The sequence below is a fragment of the Pseudophryne corroboree genome, unplaced genomic scaffold (assembly GCF_028390025.1).
Source record: "Pseudophryne corroboree isolate aPseCor3 unplaced genomic scaffold, aPseCor3.hap2 scaffold_298, whole genome shotgun sequence".
Classification (NCBI taxonomy): Eukaryota; Metazoa; Chordata; class Amphibia; order Anura; family Myobatrachidae; genus Pseudophryne; species Pseudophryne corroboree.
The window spans coordinates 18417-39110 of record NW_026969651.1 but is presented as its reverse complement, the minus strand read 5'-3'; the positions used below and the strand labels follow the sequence as shown (position 1 = coordinate 39110).

The following is a 20694-nucleotide window of genomic DNA, read 5'->3' as shown; positions in this document are numbered from 1 at the left end:
ATAGACCAAAAGATGGACGATATTCTCCAATTGAAGTGGGAATTTCGCAGGAGACACAATCTCACCCTTGCTGCTGTGAGTAATGAGCTGACTAGTTGGGTGTCATGGTTGAACCCGCGAAATTGGTTCTCCGGTTTAGGAGAATGGGCTCAAGGAGTTATAATGGATGTAGGGAAGTTTCTCCTATGTATCTTAGGTGTTATCATAACGATTGGCTTGATATTTAGATGCGGTCAGGCTTTAACGAAGTGCAAACGAAGTACCAGGGTGATGAGTTTAAGGAGTGAGGAAATTGTAATGCGATTTCTACGGTCCGTTTCTTTCACCTGTTTTTCCGTTTTCCTCTGAGGTAAAAAGACCCACTTGGACGAGGAATTTGATGAGCCGATATACAGACAACAGATGGATTAAAGAAGAAGTTTTGACAACCTTATACACAGATTTTTGATGAACTATGCCATAGATCCCCAGTTTCCCTAGAAATTTTAAAATTACTCTAGCCCAACACTTTTGTAAATCTATGGACATTGACAAAGCTTTTTGCTCGCACCTTATGGGCAAAAGCACAAAGAAGACTGCATTCAACAGACACCAAACAAGACCTCAATCGACGAATGTTCATTAACCTGACATAGAATACCACTGCATTTACCGTAACTATGTATTTTCTTCATCTCTACAACCTTCAGGTAATTACACACATAGTATAGGGAATACAGGCACAGATATCAGCAATCACATATTCCCCCATTCATGTATCATCAACTAAAATGTGCTCCCCATTTTTGTTACAACCAAAATCCGAAAAAAGCTCGGTAAAGTTTGACAGCCCATCCACAGACCCGTACCACGGGATAAGAAGGAATTCAAATGTATACTTCGCAATACCTCAAAGCTTGATTTAAAACACGTACGGCACGATGATACATGACCCCCCAAACATGGATTCATACACACATGCTTCTGCTATCTCACTAGGTCATACCCTTTTCCTACCTTCTCCTCTCCTCCCCTACCCAACCATGTAAATGTATTAACCCCTGACATATATTTTTCTCTTTTTGAAATGTTTTAGGAAGTGGCAGTTATTGTTGACTGCCAAAGGGTGGACTGTCAAAGTCAGAAAAATATCACGATGCACACTGCCATATTTGCACCTCATATGTGTCCCTGCTGCGCATGCGTGCGCTCTACCGTGCATGCGCATACTCGCTGTTGCGGGCACCCGCAGGCGCACGGTATGCACATTTACGGTAGAGATTGTGTGCGTCTAGCGGGCGACTCTTTCGTTACATATTTTCACCATATAATGCATTTTGTAGATTATGGTCCCTTTGATAGATTCTGAAAGTTTAGTTAATGTAGTATGTTCCTGGACAGAGAGATCCCTCATTGTTTGATACGAAGGGTCAGACAGGAGTAATACAGTGGTGTTTAGTATCCATCGGAAGAGTATTTAATTAGCAATATTCCGGTGTTGGTTTGAAGCGGATCAATCGCTCGTGCGAATAGTTATGGACATAAGAAGTTTATGAACATTTACTGTATTTGCACTTACTTATCCATGCGGCGGGAAACCCAGTTTCCCTCCCACCTGAGCTGTTGGAAATAGTCACAGCCCACCTGTATGAATCAACCTATGACCTTTTGTTATAATGCGAAGACGAATTCCTGTGTCCAATGAACAATGAGATTGTAGGGACCATTGAATTGTATTGTGTGTGGGGCATAAATAGACAGGCCGATCACATCCAGCACTCACTCTTCATCGGTTATCATTGCTGAAAATCGGGAGCTGGATGTCCAGAGGCGCATGCGATCGTTTCCTTTGTGCGTAAGTTTTCTCCGTAATCATATTGTCTTTTCTTGTTATTATGGGCCATATCTTTCTCTCTCTCTCTTCTCTTTCTCTCATTTTCTCTTAAACGTACTTGTATTGTATTTACTGTGTAGTTACCTGGTTAGTTAGTCTATGTTATATTGTAGTGTATGACTTGTATTGTATTAATTCTTTTGCAAGTATAACATTCATAATATATATATTAGGCGTTGGACCCTAAGCACGGTATTTGTGTATTTCTTATAGTGTTAAGTATTCTCAGAGCGTCGGTGACGCTCGAACAGCTTTTGAGTTAATAAGGTTATACAGTGTTGCATTTACACCCTATCTCTACACTAAGGTTTTACAGCAAATTACATTGTTTGTGGTTTAGACATAAAGGTTTAACATTGTGAGCGTCGGCGCCGCTCGTGATCTCCTCGTGGTCTCGAGCGTCCGCTACGCTGATAGCGTAGCATTACGGTAGTCGCTCACCTATAAGTGTGCCCGATACCAACAGCGTATTCTCGTGAGCGTCTGTATCGCTCGAGCAGCCCGCTCCCGATACAGCGTCCGTTACGCTATAGCGAACCATTACGTTAGTCAGCAGCCAATAGCGTGCCTGCCTGTGATCTCTTGGCCGTGAGCGAACGTGACGCTTGAGCGTCTCGACCACGGCTAAGCGATTGTTACGCAACGAGCGTACCCTTACGGTACTCCATACGCAAATAGCGTACAGTGTTCTTAGACCTCACAAAGGGTTTTAAATAAGATAAATATTTAGCTTTATCAAAGCGCACTGTCAGCAGTGTTCATTCCGGGAGTGGACAACTGGGATGCAGACTTCCTCAGCAGACACGACCTACATCCAGGAGAGTGGGGACTCCATCAGGAAGTCTTCGCACAGATTGCAAGTCGGTGGGGACTGTTCCAGATAGACATGATGGCGTCCCGCCTCAACAAAAAGCTACAGAGGTATTGCAACAGGTCAAGAGACCCTCGGGCAGTAGCTGTAGACGCCCTAGTGACACCGTGGGTGTTCCGGTCGGTCTATGTATTTCCTCCTCTACCTCTCATACCCAAGGTGTTGATAATAGTAAGAAAAAGAGGAGTAAGAACAATTCTCATTGTTCCAGATTGGCCGCGAAGGACCTGGTATCCAGATCTGCAGGAAATGCTCACAGAAGATCCGTGGCCACTTCCTCTAAGACAGGACCTGTTGCAACAGGGGCCCTGTCTGTTCCAAGACTTACCGCGGCTGCGTTTGACGGCATGGCGGTTGAACGCCGGATCCTAGCGGAAAAGGGTATTCCAGATGAGGTCATTCCTACGCTAATAAAGGCTAGGAAGGACGTGACATCTAAACATTATCACTGTATATGGCGAAAATATGTTTCTTTGTGTGAGGCCAGGAATGCTCATACGTAAGAATTCCACCTGGGCCACTTCCTTCACTTCCTACAAACTGGAGTGAATTTGGGCCTAAAATTAGGCTCTATTAAGGTTCAGATTTTGGCCTTATCCATTTTCTTTCAAAAGGAATTGGCCTCTCTTCCTGAAGTAAGTACAAACTTTTGTGAAGGGAGTACTGCATATTCAGCCTCCTTTTGTACCTCCGGTGGTCCCTTGGGACCTTAACGTGGTGTTAAGGTTATGGTTTGAACCACTTAAAATGGTGGAGTTTAAATATCTCACTTGGAAGGTGGTCATGTTATTAGCCTTGGCTTCCGCTAGGCGAGTGTCGGAATTAGCAGCTTTATCACATAAAATCCCCTATCTGGTTTTCCATATGGATAGAGCGGAATTGCAGACCCGTCCTCAATTCCTGCTAAAAGTGGACTCATCCTTTCATATGAACCAACCTATTGTGGTGCCTGTGGCTATGCGTGACTTGGAGGATTCCGAGTCCCTTGATGTGGTCAGGGCTTTGAAAATTTACGTGGCCAGAACGGCTAGAGTCAGAAAAACAGAAGCACTGTTTGTCCTGTATGCAGCCAACAAGATTGGCACCCCTGCTTCAAATCAGACTATTGCTCTCTGGATCTGTAACACGATTCAGCAGGCGCATTCTATGGCGGGATTGCCGTTGCCTAATTCAGTCAAGGCCCATTCCACTAGGAAGGTGGGCTCTTCTTGGGCAGCTGCCCGGGGGTCTCGGCACTACAGCTGTGCCGAGCTGCTACTTGGTCGGGTTCAAACACCTTTGCAAAGTTCTATAAGTTTGATACCCTGGCTGAGGAGGACCTCCTGTTTGCTCAATCGGTGCTGCAGAGTCATCCGCAGGAGCCCGTTTGGGAGCTTTGGTATAATCCCCATGGTCCTTACGGAGTCCCCAGCATCTTTTAGGACGTAAGAGAAAATAAGATTTTAAACCTACCGGTAAATCTTTTTCTCGTAGTCCGTAGAGGATGCTGGGTGCCCGTCCCAAGTGCGGACTACTTCTGCAAGACTTGTATATAGTTATTGCTTACATAAGGGTTATATGTTAGTTTTCATCGGTCTTGGACTGATGCTATGTTGTTTTCATACTGTTAACTGGGTAGTATATCACAAGTTATACGGTGTGATTGGTGTGGCTGGTATGAATCTTGACCTTGGATTAACAAAAATCCTTTCCTCGTACTGTTCGTCTCCTCTGGGCACAGTTTCTCTAACTGAGGTATGGAGGAGGGGCATAGAGGGAGGAGCCAGTGCACACCCAGATCTAAAGTCTTTCTTAAAGTGCCCATGTCTGCTGCGGAGCCCGTCTATCCCCCATGGTCCTTACGGAGTCCCCATCATCCTCTACGGACTACGAGAAAAAAATTTTACCGGTAGGTTTAAAATGTTATTTTTTTCTCTGCAACCCACTGCTAAATTGTGCTTCCTAGCTGTTTTTTATAAAATCACTTAATTAAATCTAACTCTGATTACGTCAGAGAAGGCCAGGTACCCTACACCATAAGAGGGGGTTTGACATTTTGACTTGTCTACTTAAAGATCACCAAAATCTGATCACAAGGTCAATTACATCCCTGGGTGGGATTGAACCACCAACCTTTTGGTTAATAGCCCATGTAAGTGAAAGAGATCCTGAAGCACTCACTCATCATGGGAAAGTACCAATGTGTTTCTTACAAAAATTCTCCAGATTATTGACTTTTTAAAGTTTTTCTAGGAAACGTTCTAGATAAATGCTTATTAGCCTTTGTCAGTATCTACTTTTGCAAGGTGTCTATGTGGCGCAATCGGTTAGCATGTTTGGCTATTAACCAAAAGGTTGGTGGTTCAATCCCACCCAGGGATGTAAATAACCTTGTAATCAGATTTTGGTGATCTTTAAATAGACAAGTCAAAATTTCAAACCCCCTCTTATGGTGTAGGGTACCTGGCCTTCTCTGATGTAATCAGAGTTAGATTTGATTAAGTGATTTTATAAAAAAACAGCTAGGAAGCACAATTTAGCAGTGGGTTGCAGAGAAAAAAAATTATGCTGGCAGAAAAGTCCAATTTAGTGACGAAACAGCTCTTCATTTTCTGATTTTATGTTTATGCTAACAAATTTGCTCTCTGAAAAGTGTCCACAAAGCCAAGTCTCTGATTAACACCTTTGTAGGGATGGTTTTTCACCTATTACTGAATTAAACTTGCTTCATTGGAAAGGCAGCAAGATGCATCCTCATTTCAATGTCTACTGAAATAATACAGGTTGACACCAGGAAACATAAACGTCACTGCATCCTTGCTGCTTCCTCATGGGGAAGTCTGTTTAATGTGAAAACAAGGTGATATCTAATCAGCACACAGGTAAGGAATTAAGAAAATCTTTCTTTATGGGTGAAGATGTTTCTCACAAAATTGTTGCACCAAAGCATCATTGAAATTCAAGCTGGAAAGATGATTTTAATATATCACTTGTACATTTTGTACTGCTCTTCTGGTGACAATGTAGTTTGTTTTTGTCAATCACCATTTTAATAATAGGGTAAAGAAAATTAAGTGGATTTTTGAAAGAAAACAATACTGTCAATATACTATTAAAACAAATTAAAATGGTAAAAGTTATTGTACTTTAAGTAAAAATAAAAGAGCCAAAATATCAATCCCAGTTTTGGATTACTTTAATTAACAAAAAACAATGCATATAGCAGAGGATAGTTTCAATCTGCCTACCTCTGGGTTATGGGCCCAGCATGCTTCCGTTGCAGTACTCTGCTGCTCATGTAAGTGCAAGAGATCCTGAAGCACTCACTCATCATGGGAAAGTACCAATGTGTTTCTTACAAAAACTCTCCAGATTATTGACTTTTTAAAGTTTTTCTAGGAAACGTTCTAGATGAATGCTTATTAGCCTTTGTCAGTATATACTTTTACGAGGTGTCTCTGTGGTGCAATCGGTTAGCATGTTTGGCTATTAACCAAAAGGTTGGTGGTTCAATCCCACCCATGGATGTAATTGACCTTGTGATTAGATTTTGGTAATCTTTAAGTAGACAAGTCAAAATGTCAAACTCCCTCTTATGGTGTAGGGTACCTGGCCTTCTCTGATGTAATCAGAGTTAGATTTGATTAAGTGATTTTATAAAAAACAGCTAGGAAGCACAATTTAGCAGTGGGTTGCAGAGAAAAAAAACTATGCTGGCAGAAAAGTCCAATTGAGTGATTAAACAGCTCTTCATTTTCTGATTTTATGTTTATGCTAACAAATTTGCTCTCTGAAAAGTGTCCACAAAGTAAAGTCTCTGATTAACACCTTTGTAGGAATGGTTTTTCACCTATTACTGAATTAAACTTGCTTCATTGGAAAGGCAGCAAGATGCATCCTCATTTCAATGTCTACTGAAATAATACAGGTTGACACCAGGAAACATAAACGTCACTGCATCCTTGCTGCTTCCTCATGGGGAAGTCTGTTTAATGTGAAAACAAGGTGATATCTAATCAGCACACAGGTAAGGAATTAAGAAAATCTTTCTTTATGGGTGAAGATGTTTCTCACAAAATTGTTGCACCAAAGCATCATTGAAATTCAAGCTGGAATGATGATTTTAATATATCACTTGTACATTTTATACTGCTCTTCTGGTGACAATGTAGTTTGTTTTTGTCAATTACCATTTTAATAATAGGGTAAAGAAAATTAAGTGGATTTTTGAAAGAAAACAATACTGTCAATTTACTATTAAAACAAATTAAAATGGTAAAAGTTATTGTACTTTAAGTAAAAATAAAAGAGCCAAAATATCAATCCCAGTTTTGGATTACTTTAATTAACAAAAAACAATGCATATAGCAGAAGATAGTTTCAATCTGCCTACATCTGGGTTATGGGCCCAGCATGCTTCCGTTGCAGTACTCTGCTGCTCATGTAAGTGCAAGAGATCCTGAAGCACTCACTCATCATGGGAAAGTAGCAATGTGTTTCTTACAAAAACTCTCCAGATTATTGACTTTTTAAAGTTTTTCTAGGAAACGTTCTAGATGAATGCTTATTAGCCTTTGTCAGAATGGACTTTTACGAGGTGTCTCTGTGGTGCAATCGGTTAGCATGTTTGGCTATTAACCAAAAGGTTGGTGGTTCAATCCCACCCAGGGATGTAATTGACCTTGTGATCGGATTTTGGTGATCTTTAAGTAGACAAGTCAAAATTTCAAACCCCCTCTTATGGTGTAGGGTACCTGGCCTTCTCTGATGTAATCAGAGTTAGATTTGATTAAGTGATTTTATAAAAAACAGCTAGGAAGCACAATTTAGCAGTGGGTTGCAGAGAAAAAAAAATTATGCTGGCAGAAAAGTCCAATTGAGTGATTAAACAGCTCTTCATTTTCTGACTTTATTTTTATGCTAACAAATTTGCTCTCTGAAAAGTGTCCACAAAGCCAAGTCTCTGATTAACACCTTTGTAGGAATGTTTTTTCACCTATTACTGAATTAAACTTGCTACATTGGAAAGGCAGCAAGATGCATCCTCATTTCAATGTCTACTGAAATAATACAGGTTGACACCAGGAAACATAAACGTTACTGCATCCTTGCTGCTTTCTCATGTGGAAGTCTGTTTAATGTGAAAACAAGGTAATATCTAATCAGCACACAGATAAGGAATTAAGAAAATCTTTCTTTATGGGTGAAGATGTTTCTCACAAAATTGTTGTCCCAATGCATCATTGAAATTCAAGATGGAAGATGATTTTAATATATCACTTGTACATTTTGCATTGCTCTTCTGGTGACAATGTAGTTTGTTTTTGTCAATTACCATTTCAGTAATAGGGTAAAGAAAATTAAGTGGATTTTTTAAAGAAAACAATGCTGTCAATATACTATTAAAACAAATTAAAATGATAAAAGTTATTGTACTTTAAGTAAAAATAAAAGAGCCAAAATATCAATCCCAGTTTTTGATTACTTTAATTATAAAAAAAAATGCACATAGCAGAGGATAGTTTCGATTAATCGACCTCTGGGTTATGCGCCCAGCATCCTTCCATTGCACTACTCTGCTGCTCATGGAAGTCCGAGAGATCCTGAAGACTAAATTGATTAAAGGCCTAAAAGTACTGGACTATAAGGAAAGACTTACTAGGCTGAATATGTATACACTAGAAAAGAGGTGCCTAAGAGGAGATATTATTAATATCTTCAAATATGTAAAGATACATAACAAAGAGTTATCAGAGGAATTATTTATTAAAAGAACACGTGGTCACTCGCTGCGACTGGAGGAAAGTTCAGAACGCAATGGAGGAAAGGTTTCTTCACTGTTAGGGCAATCAGGATGTGGAATTCCCTGCCAGGGAAGGTGGTAATGGCGGACTCTGTAATTGGATTTAAAAAAGGAATGGATACATTTCTGAATGAAAAAGCTATCCAAGGTTATAATACTTAAAATATCAACATGGTTAATCCGGGGGTAACATGAGTTATAGTAGCTAACTAGTCATAAAACATTATTCAGCAAGTATGTAGAATCATCACAACTTAAAACAGGTTGAACACGATGGGCAATTTGCCTCTATTCAACCTCAAAAACTATGTTACTATATGTTACTATATTACTGTAGTATACAGAACACCACAATGCAATGAGCAGTGATAGTGAGCACTGATGAGGATACTAGAACTGACACTGAGCAGCAAGATGCAGCACTGGACTATTAGTAATGTACTGTAGTATGCTGAGCACCACAATGCAGCACAAGACAATGAGCAGTGATACTGAGCACTGATGAGGATACTACTGAGAACTGACACTGAGCAGGAGAGACACACTACTAGTATTACTGAGCAGCAATAAGTAACCACTGATACTGAGCACTGATATTGAGATTTCCACTGAGAGAACATAGCCACGTCCTCTCCGCTCTCTCTTCAATGCACGAGTAAAAATGGCGGCAACGCGCAGCTCTATATATAATATCCGAATCTCGCGAGAATCCGACAGCGGGATGATGACATTTTCCCTTGTTCAGGTTTTCCGAGTCAGGCGGGAACAACCGAGCCTGCCTCAGACCAGTGTAAACCACGTGGAGTTCGTGGGGAATTCGGTTCTCGGAGAACCGAACCCGCTCCTCTCTACCTTATACCCATCAATTTTTTTTATTTTCAATCTAAGCCCCTGCAGTTTTCTGTAAGCATCTGCTTCGCTATGATGATCAACAAGTCACAAGGGCAAACACTCAGGGCTTGAGGCATAGATCTTTGGACTAGCTGCTACAAGCATGGCAGAGGTGTCACTATCACTGGTGACACCCAGAGAGGTGTCGAGGGAGATTGTAATGCAGTGCGTGCAAATAAGCAGCGCAATGGTAAAAAGGAGGCATGATTTCATAGGTAGGGGCGTGGCCTGGTGGCCTGAATCTACATTTTGTTGCTCCGGGTGTCCCGGGGGTTGGGTGCTGCACCCGGGGACTAGTGTGTAAGCGGTGCTGGCTCCTGCACAGTGACAGGGCATGGCCACCCAGTATGACACCTCCCTTCTTGACCATGCTGTAATTGCAGTCGCACTGCAGTTCAGCGTGATCATAAACAATGGTGTAGCCTCCTGCTGGTGCAGACTGTATGTGCGCGCAGGAAGCCGCCACCATTTTTGTGATCACAGCGGCTGAATGTGATGTCATACAGCCGCTGTGACCACGCCCCCTGTGTCTCCTCCATTGCAGACCCCATTTTGAAGCCTTGCCCCCGCACTGCTCCATCCCTGACTTGGAAATGGAGTGTTGCTGACCCCACTCTCCCCCCCTGCCCCGATTGACAGGCAGAGGCGATCGCATGCAGGCACATGCGTATGCTCTTAGCAATTTTTGCAGTTGGATCGCTTATTGTGATTGCAATCCAACCTGAATCAGGCCCTATTACCTATCACAATGCGCTGCGGGCAGTACAAAATTGGGTTAATATAGGAGAAAAACCCCCAGACCTGTGCTCCTTAACTGTACCTGGTGGCTAGTGGAGCGGCTGCCCAGTAATCAGTGTCCACCCCAGTGCGCACACGGCCCACCCCCTACGGCCACGCTCCCCTTAATCAGCGGCCTCATGATCCGGAAGGGCGGTGTGTGTGTGTGACTGACCTTAGGAAGAAACCGGAGCCTCCGCTGCAGTGACCCAGCAACCAGGGCACGGGAGTATACAGCGCCGCTGGGAGTGATGAAGCTGCAGTAAAGATGTCTTTTAGACCTAGCCTGCTGCAGCCCTTGTAGATTCTCATAAAACAAGTTCTTCTTTTCTTGTCAAAATTAATAGCTAAGAATAGGCTGCCTGAGGCAGGCCCCTGTTAAGTGGCCTGCTACTGAAGGCACCAACTACAAACTGAGCTCCCTGTTCATGGAAGCGGGGTTATAGAGGAGGATGCGCTGAGCATCTTGGGAACAGTCAAAAGCTTTGAGCCGGTTGGTGCCTCAGATCAAGATCCTACTCTACACCCCAATGTGAATCCTTGTGGAGTCCAGTGTACCCCACAGAAGAAATTAATGTGTCACACCCATTGGCAGCAACCTTAGAATAGCTGCTGACGGGCACAATTGAGAAAGGAAGGGGGGGGGGGCATTTGAATCCAGCACATAGATGCAATTCAAATATGTAATTTGTACCTTCCTATTTTAAAATATAATGGATGAACCTCACCCTGTGAGAACAATCTTCATGATCAAGAGATCAAATATGTAAAATAAGTATGAGTTGGGATAGGGCTGGGGAGGGTGGCAGCTCGGGCAGCCCCTCCCCCGTCAAGTTAAGGAGATTCAACTGAGGAAGCACAAGGGAACTCTCGTCTGGGGACAACAACTGCAGGGAGACCACATCTTTTCAGATGAACATGGGAGGGCGGAAGGCTGCCTAATACTGAAGCACCATCAAATATCAAACCATATCCAACAACTAGTACAAGCATTCCTGGGGGAAGGTCTGCAGCAGACGGATTTGCATACGGTGATGTCATCCAAGCAGTGGGCCAAAGTTGGCTGGAACCCTCATCTGCATATAAAAAGAGAAAAGGGGCATGCAGGGCATGGCGGCCTTTTGCAGTGCTTGGATGACCCCTAGTTTGCATTAAACACCCCCACCCTCCTTTGGTGTGGGGCTCATGTTGGCCATGCCCCATCCCCTGAAGCATTCATGCTGATTTCTTGCAGCAGCTGGGCACTGTAACAGCTCCAGAGCTGCTCTGTAAGGCAAGTAAAAGGGTGTGGGCCCTGCAGCACCACCTGTAGTTCGCATTGTGCGTTGGAAGGCACAAAGTAAGCAGACGGGAGGAGAAGTCAGGATAGTACACAAGGGCATCCTTTTCTCTTAGTCCGTAAAGGATGCTGGGGTCACATTAAGAACCATGGGGTATAGACGGGATCCGCAAGAGACATGGGCACTTTAAGACTTTCAAAGGGTGTGAACTGGCTCCTCCCTCTATGCCCCTCCTCCAGACTCCAGTTATAGGAACTGTGCCCAGGGAGACGGACATTTCGAGGAAAGGATTTATTGTTAAACTAAGGTGAGCATCTTACCAGCTCACACCTTAAGCATGCCGCAGAACGTGGCATTCAACAGAACACAAGCCAACGGCATGAACAATTGCAGCAAAAAGCTGACCAGAACCGTAACACAACATGTGTATAACCACAAGTAATAACTGCAGACACAGTATGGACTGGGACGGGTGCCCAGCATCCTCTACGTACTAAGAGAAAAGGATTTACCGGTAGGTATTAAAATCCTATTTTCTCATACGACCTAGAGGATGCTGGGGTCACATTAAGAACCATGGGGTTATACCAAAGCTCTTGAACGGGTGGGAGAGTGCGTACGACTCTGCAGCACCGAATGACCCAACTTGAGGTTATCATCAGCCAAGGTATCAAACTTGTAAAACTTAGCAAAAGTGTTTACTAAATAGCTGCTCGGCAAAGTTGCAATGCTGAGACTCCCCGACCAGCTGCCCAGGATGAACCCACCTTTCTAGTAGAATGGGTCTTCACCTAATTCAGTAACGGCAATCCTGCCGTGGAATGAGCATGCTGAATCTTACCACAGATTCAGCGCATAATGGTCTGCATGGAAGCAGGACACCCAATCCTGTTGGGAGCATACAGGACAAACAGAGCCTCTGTTTTCCTAATCTGAACCGTTCTGGTGACATAAATTTTCAAAGTTCTGACCACAGCCAGAGACTTTGACTCAACGAAGGTGTCAGTGGCCAAAGGCACCATGTGGAAAGATGAACCACCTTTGGCAGAAATTGTTGACGTGTCCTCAATTCTGCTCTATCTTCATGAAAGATCAAATAAAGGCTCTTGTGATACTGCATGGTTTGTACTGTTTTCCATGTGCTCCCAGATCTTTCAAGCAAGTAGCATGGTCAAGAAAGTTCTGTTTGAAAAGAAACAAACATTTACTGTCATTGTTATGCAAATAAACTTACATTAAAGCTAACAAGAAAGCACACTCGTTCTGTCTTTAAACTGATAAAAGAAACCCCAATAATATGGGGCATGCAAAAATTGAGATAAAACTCAGTTTTGCTCCTCTCCACGGAAATCTTTAATAAAAGGCGAAATATTTGTTAGTTCTGAAGAGAAACCAGAGCATGACCAAGATTCCACCTGTCGCCTGAGTGCCATGCCAGCAGTTCTCATTCAGCTCAAAGTGAGCACCCAATTTGAAAGAAAGAAAGCAGATTTCTCACCAGGCTTCCCCTTGCTATAAACATGGTTTGTACTCTTTTCCATGTGCTCCCAGATCTTTCAAACAATTAGTGTGGTCAAGAAAGTTCTGTTTGAAAAGAAACAAACATTGACTGTCATTTCTATGCAAATGAGCTTACATTAAAGCACACTCGTTCTATCTTTAAACCGATAAAATAAAACCCCAATAAGATGGGGCATGCAAAAATTGAGATAAAACTCAGTTTTGCTCCTCTTCACGGAAATCTTTAGTAAAAGGCGAAAGATTTGTTCGTTCTGAAGAGAAACCACAGCATGACCAAGATTCTACCTGTCGCCTGAGTGCCATGCCAGCAGTCCTCATTCAGCTCAAAGTGAGCACCCAATTTGAAAGAAAGAAAGAAAGCAGATTTCTCACCAGGCTTCCCCTTGCTATAAACATGGTTTGTACTCTTTTCCATGTGCTCCCACATCTTTCAAGCAATTAGTATAGTCAAGAAAGTTATGTTTGAAAAGAAACAAACATTTACTGTCATTTCTATGCAAATGTGCTTACATTAAAGCACACTCGTTCTATCTTTAAACTGATAAAAGAAACCCCAATAAGACGGGGCATGCAAAAATTGAGATGAAACTCAGTTTTGCTCCTCTCCACGGAAATCTTTAGTAAAAGGCGAAAGATTTGTTCGTTCTGAAGAGAAACCAGAGCATGACCAAGATTCCACCTGTCGCCTGAGTGCCATGCCAGCAGTCCTCATTCAGCTCAAAGTGAGCACCCAATTTGAAAGAAAGAAAGCAGATTTCTCACCAGGCTTCCCCTTGCTATAAGCATGGTTTGTACTCTTTTCCATGTGCTCCCAGATCTTTCAAGCAATTAGTATGGTCAAGAAAGTTCTGCTTGAAAAGAAACAGACATTTATTGTCATTGTTATGCAAATAAACTTACATTAAAGCTAACAAGAAAGCACACTCGTTCTGTCTTTAATCCGATAAAAGAAACCCCAATAATATGGGGCATGCAAAAATTGAGATAAAACTCAGTTTTGCTCCTCTCCACGGAAATCTTTAGTAAATGGCGAAAGATTTGTTCGTTCTGAAGAGAAACCAGAGCATGACCAAGATTCCACCTGTCGCCTGAGTGCCGTGCCAGCAGTCCTCATTCAGATCAAAGTGAGCGCCCAATTTGAAAGAAAGCAGATTTCTCACCTGTCTTCTCCTTGCTATAAGCATGGTTTGTACTGTATTCCATGTGCTCCCAGATCTTTCAAGCAAGTAGCATGGTCAAGAAAGTTCTGTTTGAAAAGAAACAAACATTTACTGTCATTTCTATGCAAATGAGCTTACATTAAAGCACACTCATTCTATCTTTAAACCGATAAAAGAAACCCCAAAAAGATGGGGCATGCAAAAATTGAGATAAAACTCGGTTTTGCTCCTCTCCACGGAAATCTTTAGTAAAAGGCAAAAGATTTGTTCGTTCTGAAGAGAAACCAGAGCATGACCAAGATTTTTATCTGAAAATATGTGTTCTCCCTGCAGTTGTTGTCCCCAGATGAGAGTTCCCTTGTGCTGCCTCAGTTGAATCTCCTTTACTTGACAGGGGGATGCTCGAGCAGCGACCCTCCCCAGCTCTAGCCCAACTCCTACTTACCTGCCAGGTGAGATACTATGATCATGAAGGTGCTTCTCCCAGGGCAAGGCTCACCCATTGCACTCTGGGTGTGCTGCTTCTGCGTTTTCCCCAAATGTGGGAAACTTGACTGCATAATTTGTGTTTCCCCTGGTCGGCTCTCGTATAATTCAGATCTCTTTGTCTCAGGTCTCTCTCCAGCCTAGTTTGCTGTCTGTTTCCACTTCTCTTTTCTTGAGCCGCTCCCTTCTATGCCCTTGCGCACTATCCTGACTTCTCCCGTCTGCTTACTTCGTGCCTTCCAACGCACAATGCAAACTACAGGTAGTGCTGCAGGGCCCACACCCTTTTACTTGCCTTACAGAGCAGCTCTGGAGCAGTTACAGTGCCCAGCTGCTGCAAGAAATCAGCTTGAATGCTTCAGGGGCTGGGGCATAGCCAACATGAGCCCCACACCGAAGGAGGGTGGAGGTGTGTAATGCGAACTAGGGGTCATCCAAGCGCCGCAAAAGGCCGCCATGCCCTGCACGCCCCTTTTCTCTTTTCATATGCAGACGAGGGTTGAAGCCAACTTTGACCCACTGCTTGGATGGCATCACCATATGCAAATCCATCTGCTGCAGGCCTTCCCCCAGGAATGCTTGCACTGGTTGTTGCATTTGGTTTGTTGTTTGGGGGTGCTTCAGTATTAGGCAGCCTTCTGCCCTCCCATGTTCATCTGAAAATATGTGTTCTCCCTGCAGTTGTTGTCCCCAGATGAGAGTTCCCTTGTGCTGCCTCAGTTGAATCTCCTTTACTTGAAAGAGATGTGCCTGAGCAGCGGCCCTCCCCAGCCCTATCCCAAATCATACTTATTTTGCATAGGAGAGACCATGGTCTTGAAGATTGTTCTCCCAGGGTGAGGTTCATTCATTGCATTCTGGGTATGCTGACCCCTGTGATTTCCCCAAATGTGGGAAACTCAACTGCATTATTTGTGGTAGTGGGGAACTGTGTTTGTGCTTTCCTCTGGTCAGCTCTGGTAAAAGTCAGATTTCTTAGTTTCAGATCTTCCTCTAGCCTTGTTCTTCTTTCGAGAGTTCCCTTGTGCTGCCTCAGTTGGATCTCCTTCACTTGACAGGGGGGTGCCCGTGCAGCGACTCTCCCGAGCTCTAGCCCAACTTCTACTTACCTGCCAGGTGAGATACTATAATCATGAAGGTGCTTCTCCCAGGGCAAGGCTCACCCATTGCACTCTGGATGTGCTGCCCCTGCGATTTCCCCAAATGTGGGAAACTTGACTGCATAATTTGTGTTTCCCCTGGTCGGCTCTCGTATAATTCAGATCTCTTTGTCTCAGGTCTCTCTCCAGCCTAGTTTGCTGTCTGTTTCCACTTCTCTTTTCTTAAGCCGCTCCATTCTATGCCCTTGCGCACTATCCTTACTTCTCCCGTCTGCTTACTTTGTGCCTTCCAATGCACAATGCAAACTACAGGTAGTGCTGCAGGGCCCACACCCTTTTACTTGCCGTACAGAGCAGCTCTGGAGCAGTTACAGTGCCCAGCTACTGCAAGAAATCAGCTTGAATGCTTCAGGGGCTGGGGCATAGCCAACATGAGCCCCACACCGAAGGAGGGTGGAGGTGTTTAATGCGAACTAGGGGTCATCCAAGCGCCGCAAAAGGCCGCCATGCCCTGCACGCCCCTTTTCTCTTTTCATATGCAGACGAGGGTTGAAGCCAACTTTGACCCACTGCTTTGGATGACATCACCATATGCAAATCCATCTGCTGCAGGCCTTCCCCCAGGAATGCTTGCACTAGTTGTTGCATTTGGTTTGTTGTTTGGGGGTGCTTCAGTATTAGGCAGCCTTCTGCCCTCCCATGTTCATCTGAAAATATGTGTTCTCCCTGCAGTTGTTGTCCCCAGATGAGAGTTCCCTTATGCTGCCTCAGTTGAATCTCCTTTACTTGAAAGAGATGTGCCTGAGCAGCGGCCCTCCCCAGCCCTATCCCAAATCATACTTATTTTGCATAGGAGATACCATGGTCATGAAGATTATTCTCCCAGTGTGAGGTTCATTCATTGCATTCTGGGTATGCTGACCCCTGTGATTTCCCCAAATGTGGGAAACTCGACAGCATTATTTGTGGTAGTGGGGGACTGTGTTTGTGTTTTCCTCTGGTCAGCTCTGGTAAAAGTCAGATTTCTTTGTCTCAGATCTTCCTCTAGCCTTGTTCTCTTTTTGAGAGTTTCCTTGTGCTGCCTCAGTTGGATCTCCTTCACTTGACAGGGGGGTGCCCGAGCAGCGACCCTCCCCAGCTCAAGCCCAACTCCTACTTACCTGCCAGGTGAGATACTATGATCAGGAAGGTGCTTCTCCCAGGGCAAGGCTCACCCATTGCACTCTGGGTGTGCTGCTCCTAAGATTTCCCCAAATGTGGGACACTTGATTACATAATTTGTGTTTCCTCTGGTCGGCTCTCGTATAATTCAGATCTCTTTGTCTCAGGTCTCTCTCCAGCCTAGTTTGCTGTCTGTTTCCACTTCTCTTTTCTTGAGCCGCTCCCTTCTATGCCCTTGTGCACTATCCTGACTTCCCCGTCTGCTTACTTTGTGCCTTCCAACGCACAATGCAAACTACAGGTAGTGCTGCAGGGCCCACACCCTTTTACTTGCTTTACAGAGCAGCTCTGGAGCTGTTACAGTGCCCAGCTGCTGCAAGAAATCAGCTTGAATGCTTCAGGGGCTGGGGCATAGCCAACATGAGCCCCACACCGAAGGAGGGTGGAGGTGTTTAATGCGAACTAGGGGTCATCCAAGCGCCGCAAAAGGCCGCCATGCCCTGCACACCCCTTTTTTATTTTCATATGCAGATGAGGGTTGAAGCCAACTTTGACCCACTGCTTGGATGACATCACCATATGCAAATCCATCTGTGGCAGGCCTTCCCCCAGGAATGCTTGCACTAGTTGTTGCATTTGGTTTGTTGTTTGGGGGTGCTTCAGTATTAGGCAGCCTTCTGCCCTCCCATGTTCATCTGAAAATATGTGTTCTCCCTGCAGTTGTTGTCCCAAGATGAGAGTTCCCTTGTGCTGCCTCAGTTGAATCTCCTTTACTTGACAGAGATGTGCATGAGCAGCGGCCCTCCCCAGCCCTATTCCAAATCATACTTATTTTGCATAGGAGATACCATGGTCATGAAGATTTTTCTCCCAGGGTGAGGTTCATTCATTGCATTTTGGGTATGCTGACCGCTGTGATTTCCCCAAATGTGGGAAACTTGACTGCATTATTTGTGGTAGTGGGAGACTGTGTTTGTGCTTTCCTCTGGTCAGCTCTGGTAAAAGTCAGATTTCTTTGTCTCAGATTTTCCTTTAGCCTTGTTCTTCTTTCGAGAGTTCCCTTGTGCTGCCTCAGTTTGATCTTCTTCACTTTACAGGGGGGTACACGAGCAGCGACCCTCCCCAGCTCTAGCCCAACTCCTACTTACCTGCCAGGTGAGATACTATGATCATGAAGGTGCTTCTCCCAGGGCAAGGCTCACCCATTGTACTCTGGGTGTGCTGCTCCTGCGATTTCCCCAAATGTGGGAAACTTGACTGCATAATTTGTGTTTCCCCTGGTCGGCTCTCGTATAATTCAGATCTCTTTGTCTCAGGTCTCTCTCCAGCCTAGTTTGCTGTCTGTTTCCACTTCTCTTTTCTTCAGCCGCTCCCTTCTATACCCTTGTGCACTATCCTGACTTCTCCTCCCGTCTGCTTACTTTGTGCCTTCCAATGCACAATGCAAACTACAGGTAGTGCTGCAGGGCCCACACCCTTTTACTTGCCTTACAGAGCAGCTCTGGAGCTGTTACAGTGCCCAGCTCCTGCAAGAAATCAGCTTGAATGCTTCAGGGGCTGGGGCATAGCCAACATGAGCCCCACACCGAAGGGGGGTGGAGGTGTTTAATGCAAACAAGGGGTCAGACAAGCGCCGCAAAAGGCCACCATGCCCTGCACGCCCCTTTTCTGTTTTCATATGCAGACGAGGGTTGAAGCCAACTTTGACCCACTGCTTGGATGACATCACCATATGCAAATCCATCTGCGGCAGGCCTTCCCCCAGGAATGCTTGCACTAGTTGTTGCATTTGGTTTGTTGTTTGGGGGTGCTTCAGTATTAGGCAGCCTTCTGCCCTCCCATGTTCATCTGAAAATATGTGTTCTCCCTGCAGTTGTTGTCCCCAGATGAGAGTTCCCTTGTGCTGCCTCAGTTGAATCTCCTTAACTTGACAGAGATGTGCCTGAGCAGCGGCCCTCCCCAGCTCTATCCCAAATCATACTTATTTTGCATAGGAGATACCATGGTCATGAAGATTATTCTCCCAGGGTGAGGTTCATTCATTGCATTCTGGGTATGCTGACCCCTGTGATTTCCCCAAATGTGGGAAACTTGACTGCTTTATTTGTGGTAGTGGGGGACTGTGTTTGTGTTTTCCTCTGGTCAGCTCTGGTAAAAGTCAGATTTCTTTGTTTCAGATCTTCCTCTAGCCTTGTTCTTCTTTCGAGAGTTCCCTTGTGCTGCCTCAGTTGGATCTCCTTCACTTGACAGGGGGGTGCCCGAGCAGAGACCCTCCCCAGCTCTAGCCCAACTCCTACTTACCTGCCAGGTGAGATACTATGATCATGAAGGTGCTTCTCCCAGGGCAAGGCTCACCCATTGCACTCTGGGTGTGCTGCCCCTGCGATTTCCCCAAATGTGGGAAACTTGACTGCATAATTTGTGTTTCCCCTGGTCGGCTCTCGTATAATTCAGATCTCTTTGTCTCAGGTCTCTCTCCAGCCTAGTTTGCTGTCTGTTTCCACTTCTCTTTTCTTGAGCCGCTCCCTTCTATGCCCTTGCGCACTATCCTGACATCTCCTCCTGTCTGCTTACTTTGTGCCTTCCAACGCACAATGCGAACTACAGGTAGTGCTGCAGGGCCCACACCCTTTTACTTGCCTTACAGAGCAGCTCTGGAGCTGTTACAGTGCCCAGCTGCTGCAAGAAATCAGCTTGAATGCTTCAGGGGCTGGGGCATAGCCAACATGAGCCCCACACCAAAGGAGGTTGGAGGTGTTTAATGCAAACTAGGGGTCAGCCAAGCGCCGCAAAAGGCCACCATGCCCTGCACGCCCCTTTTCTCTTTTCATATGCAGACGAGGGTTGAAGCCAACTTTGACCCACTGCTTGGATGACATCACCATATGCAAATCCATCTGCGGCAGGCCTTCCCCCAGGAATGCTTGCACTAGTTGTTGCATTTGGTTTGTTGTTTGGGGGTGCTTCAGTATTAGGCAGCCTTCTGCCCTCCCATGTTCATCTGAAAATATATGTTCTCCCTGCAGTTGTTGTCCCCAGATGAGAGTTCCCTTGTGCTGCCTCAGTTGAATCTCCTTTACTTGATAGAGATGTGCATGAGCAGCGGCCCTCCCCAGCCCTATTCCAAATCATACTTATTTTGCATAGGAGATACCATGGTCATGAAGATTTTTCTCCCAGGGTGAGGTTCATTCATTGCATTTTGGGTATGCTGACCCCTGTGATTTCCCCAAATGTGGGAAACTTGACTGCATTATTTGTGGTAGTGGGAGGCTGTGTTTGTGATTTCTTCTGGTCAGCTCTGGTAAAAGTCAGATTTCTTTGTCTCAGATTTTCCTTTAGCCTTGTTCTTCTTTCGAGAGTTCCCTTGTGCTGCCTCAGTTGGATCTCCTTCACTTTACAGGGGGGTACCCGAGCAGCAACCCTCCCCAGCTCTAGACCAACTCCTACTTACCTGCCAGGTGAGATACTATGATCATGAAGGTGCTTCTCCCAGGGCAAGGCTCACCCATTGTACTCTGGGTGTGCTGCTCCTGCGATTTCCCCAAATGTGGGAAACTTGACTGCATAATTTGTGTTTCCCCTGGTCGGCTTTCGTATAATTCAGATCTCTTTGTCTCAGGTCTCTCTCCAGCCTAGTTTGCTGTCTGTTTCCACTTCTCTTTTCTTCAGCCGCTTCCTTCTATACCCTTGTGCACTATCCTGACTTCTCCTCCCGTCTGCTTACTTTGTGCCTTCCAATGCACAATGCAAACTACAGGTAGTGCTGCAGGGCCCACACCCTTTTACTTG

General features: G+C 44.7%; 17 non-coding genes across 17 annotated transcripts; 12 read left to right on the top strand and 5 right to left on the bottom strand.

Annotated features, from left to right (window-relative positions):
• The first annotated feature begins 7322 nt into the window (after positions 1-7322).
• TRNAN-AUU (transfer RNA asparagine (anticodon AUU)) lies at positions 7323-7396 on the top strand. The gene has a single exon. It is a non-coding gene; the product is annotated as a tRNA-Asn (tRNA).
• A 5363-nt stretch (positions 7397-12759) lies between these two features.
• Positions 12760-12875, bottom strand: LOC135016055 (U5 spliceosomal RNA). The gene has a single exon (XR_010214200.1). It is a non-coding gene; the product is annotated as a U5 spliceosomal RNA (small nuclear RNA).
• A 275-nt stretch (positions 12876-13150) lies between these two features.
• LOC135016020 (U5 spliceosomal RNA) lies at positions 13151-13266 on the bottom strand. Its single transcript, XR_010214168.1, has one exon. It is a non-coding gene; the product is annotated as a U5 spliceosomal RNA (small nuclear RNA).
• A 278-nt stretch (positions 13267-13544) lies between these two features.
• On the bottom strand, positions 13545-13660 carry LOC135016012 (U5 spliceosomal RNA). The gene has a single exon (XR_010214160.1). It is a non-coding gene; the product is annotated as a U5 spliceosomal RNA (small nuclear RNA).
• A 286-nt stretch (positions 13661-13946) lies between these two features.
• LOC135016021 (U5 spliceosomal RNA) lies at positions 13947-14062 on the bottom strand. The gene has a single exon (XR_010214169.1). It is a non-coding gene; the product is annotated as a U5 spliceosomal RNA (small nuclear RNA).
• Positions 14063-14332: 270 nt separating this feature from the next.
• Positions 14333-14448, bottom strand: LOC135016002 (U5 spliceosomal RNA). Its single transcript, XR_010214151.1, has one exon. It is a non-coding gene; the product is annotated as a U5 spliceosomal RNA (small nuclear RNA).
• Positions 14449-14592: 144 nt separating this feature from the next.
• On the top strand, positions 14593-14755 carry LOC135015952 (U1 spliceosomal RNA). Its single transcript, XR_010214116.1, has one exon. It is a non-coding gene; the product is annotated as a U1 spliceosomal RNA (small nuclear RNA).
• Positions 14756-15426: 671 nt separating this feature from the next.
• LOC135015777 (U1 spliceosomal RNA) lies at positions 15427-15590 on the top strand. The gene has a single exon (XR_010213962.1). It is a non-coding gene; the product is annotated as a U1 spliceosomal RNA (small nuclear RNA).
• A 152-nt stretch (positions 15591-15742) lies between these two features.
• LOC135015943 (U1 spliceosomal RNA) lies at positions 15743-15905 on the top strand. The gene has a single exon (XR_010214109.1). It is a non-coding gene; the product is annotated as a U1 spliceosomal RNA (small nuclear RNA).
• A 672-nt stretch (positions 15906-16577) lies between these two features.
• Positions 16578-16741, top strand: LOC135015835 (U1 spliceosomal RNA). The gene has a single exon (XR_010214017.1). It is a non-coding gene; the product is annotated as a U1 spliceosomal RNA (small nuclear RNA).
• Positions 16742-16893: 152 nt separating this feature from the next.
• LOC135015980 (U1 spliceosomal RNA) lies at positions 16894-17056 on the top strand. The gene has a single exon (XR_010214134.1). It is a non-coding gene; the product is annotated as a U1 spliceosomal RNA (small nuclear RNA).
• A 670-nt stretch (positions 17057-17726) lies between these two features.
• LOC135015839 (U1 spliceosomal RNA) lies at positions 17727-17890 on the top strand. The gene has a single exon (XR_010214020.1). It is a non-coding gene; the product is annotated as a U1 spliceosomal RNA (small nuclear RNA).
• A 152-nt stretch (positions 17891-18042) lies between these two features.
• Positions 18043-18205, top strand: LOC135015905 (U1 spliceosomal RNA). The gene has a single exon (XR_010214075.1). It is a non-coding gene; the product is annotated as a U1 spliceosomal RNA (small nuclear RNA).
• Positions 18206-18879: 674 nt separating this feature from the next.
• On the top strand, positions 18880-19043 carry LOC135015815 (U1 spliceosomal RNA). Its single transcript, XR_010213998.1, has one exon. It is a non-coding gene; the product is annotated as a U1 spliceosomal RNA (small nuclear RNA).
• A 152-nt stretch (positions 19044-19195) lies between these two features.
• LOC135015862 (U1 spliceosomal RNA) lies at positions 19196-19358 on the top strand. The gene has a single exon (XR_010214042.1). It is a non-coding gene; the product is annotated as a U1 spliceosomal RNA (small nuclear RNA).
• A 674-nt stretch (positions 19359-20032) lies between these two features.
• On the top strand, positions 20033-20196 carry LOC135015832 (U1 spliceosomal RNA). Its single transcript, XR_010214014.1, has one exon. It is a non-coding gene; the product is annotated as a U1 spliceosomal RNA (small nuclear RNA).
• Positions 20197-20348: 152 nt separating this feature from the next.
• On the top strand, positions 20349-20511 carry LOC135015882 (U1 spliceosomal RNA). Its single transcript, XR_010214060.1, has one exon. It is a non-coding gene; the product is annotated as a U1 spliceosomal RNA (small nuclear RNA).
• Positions 20512-20694: the final 183 nt, after the last annotated feature.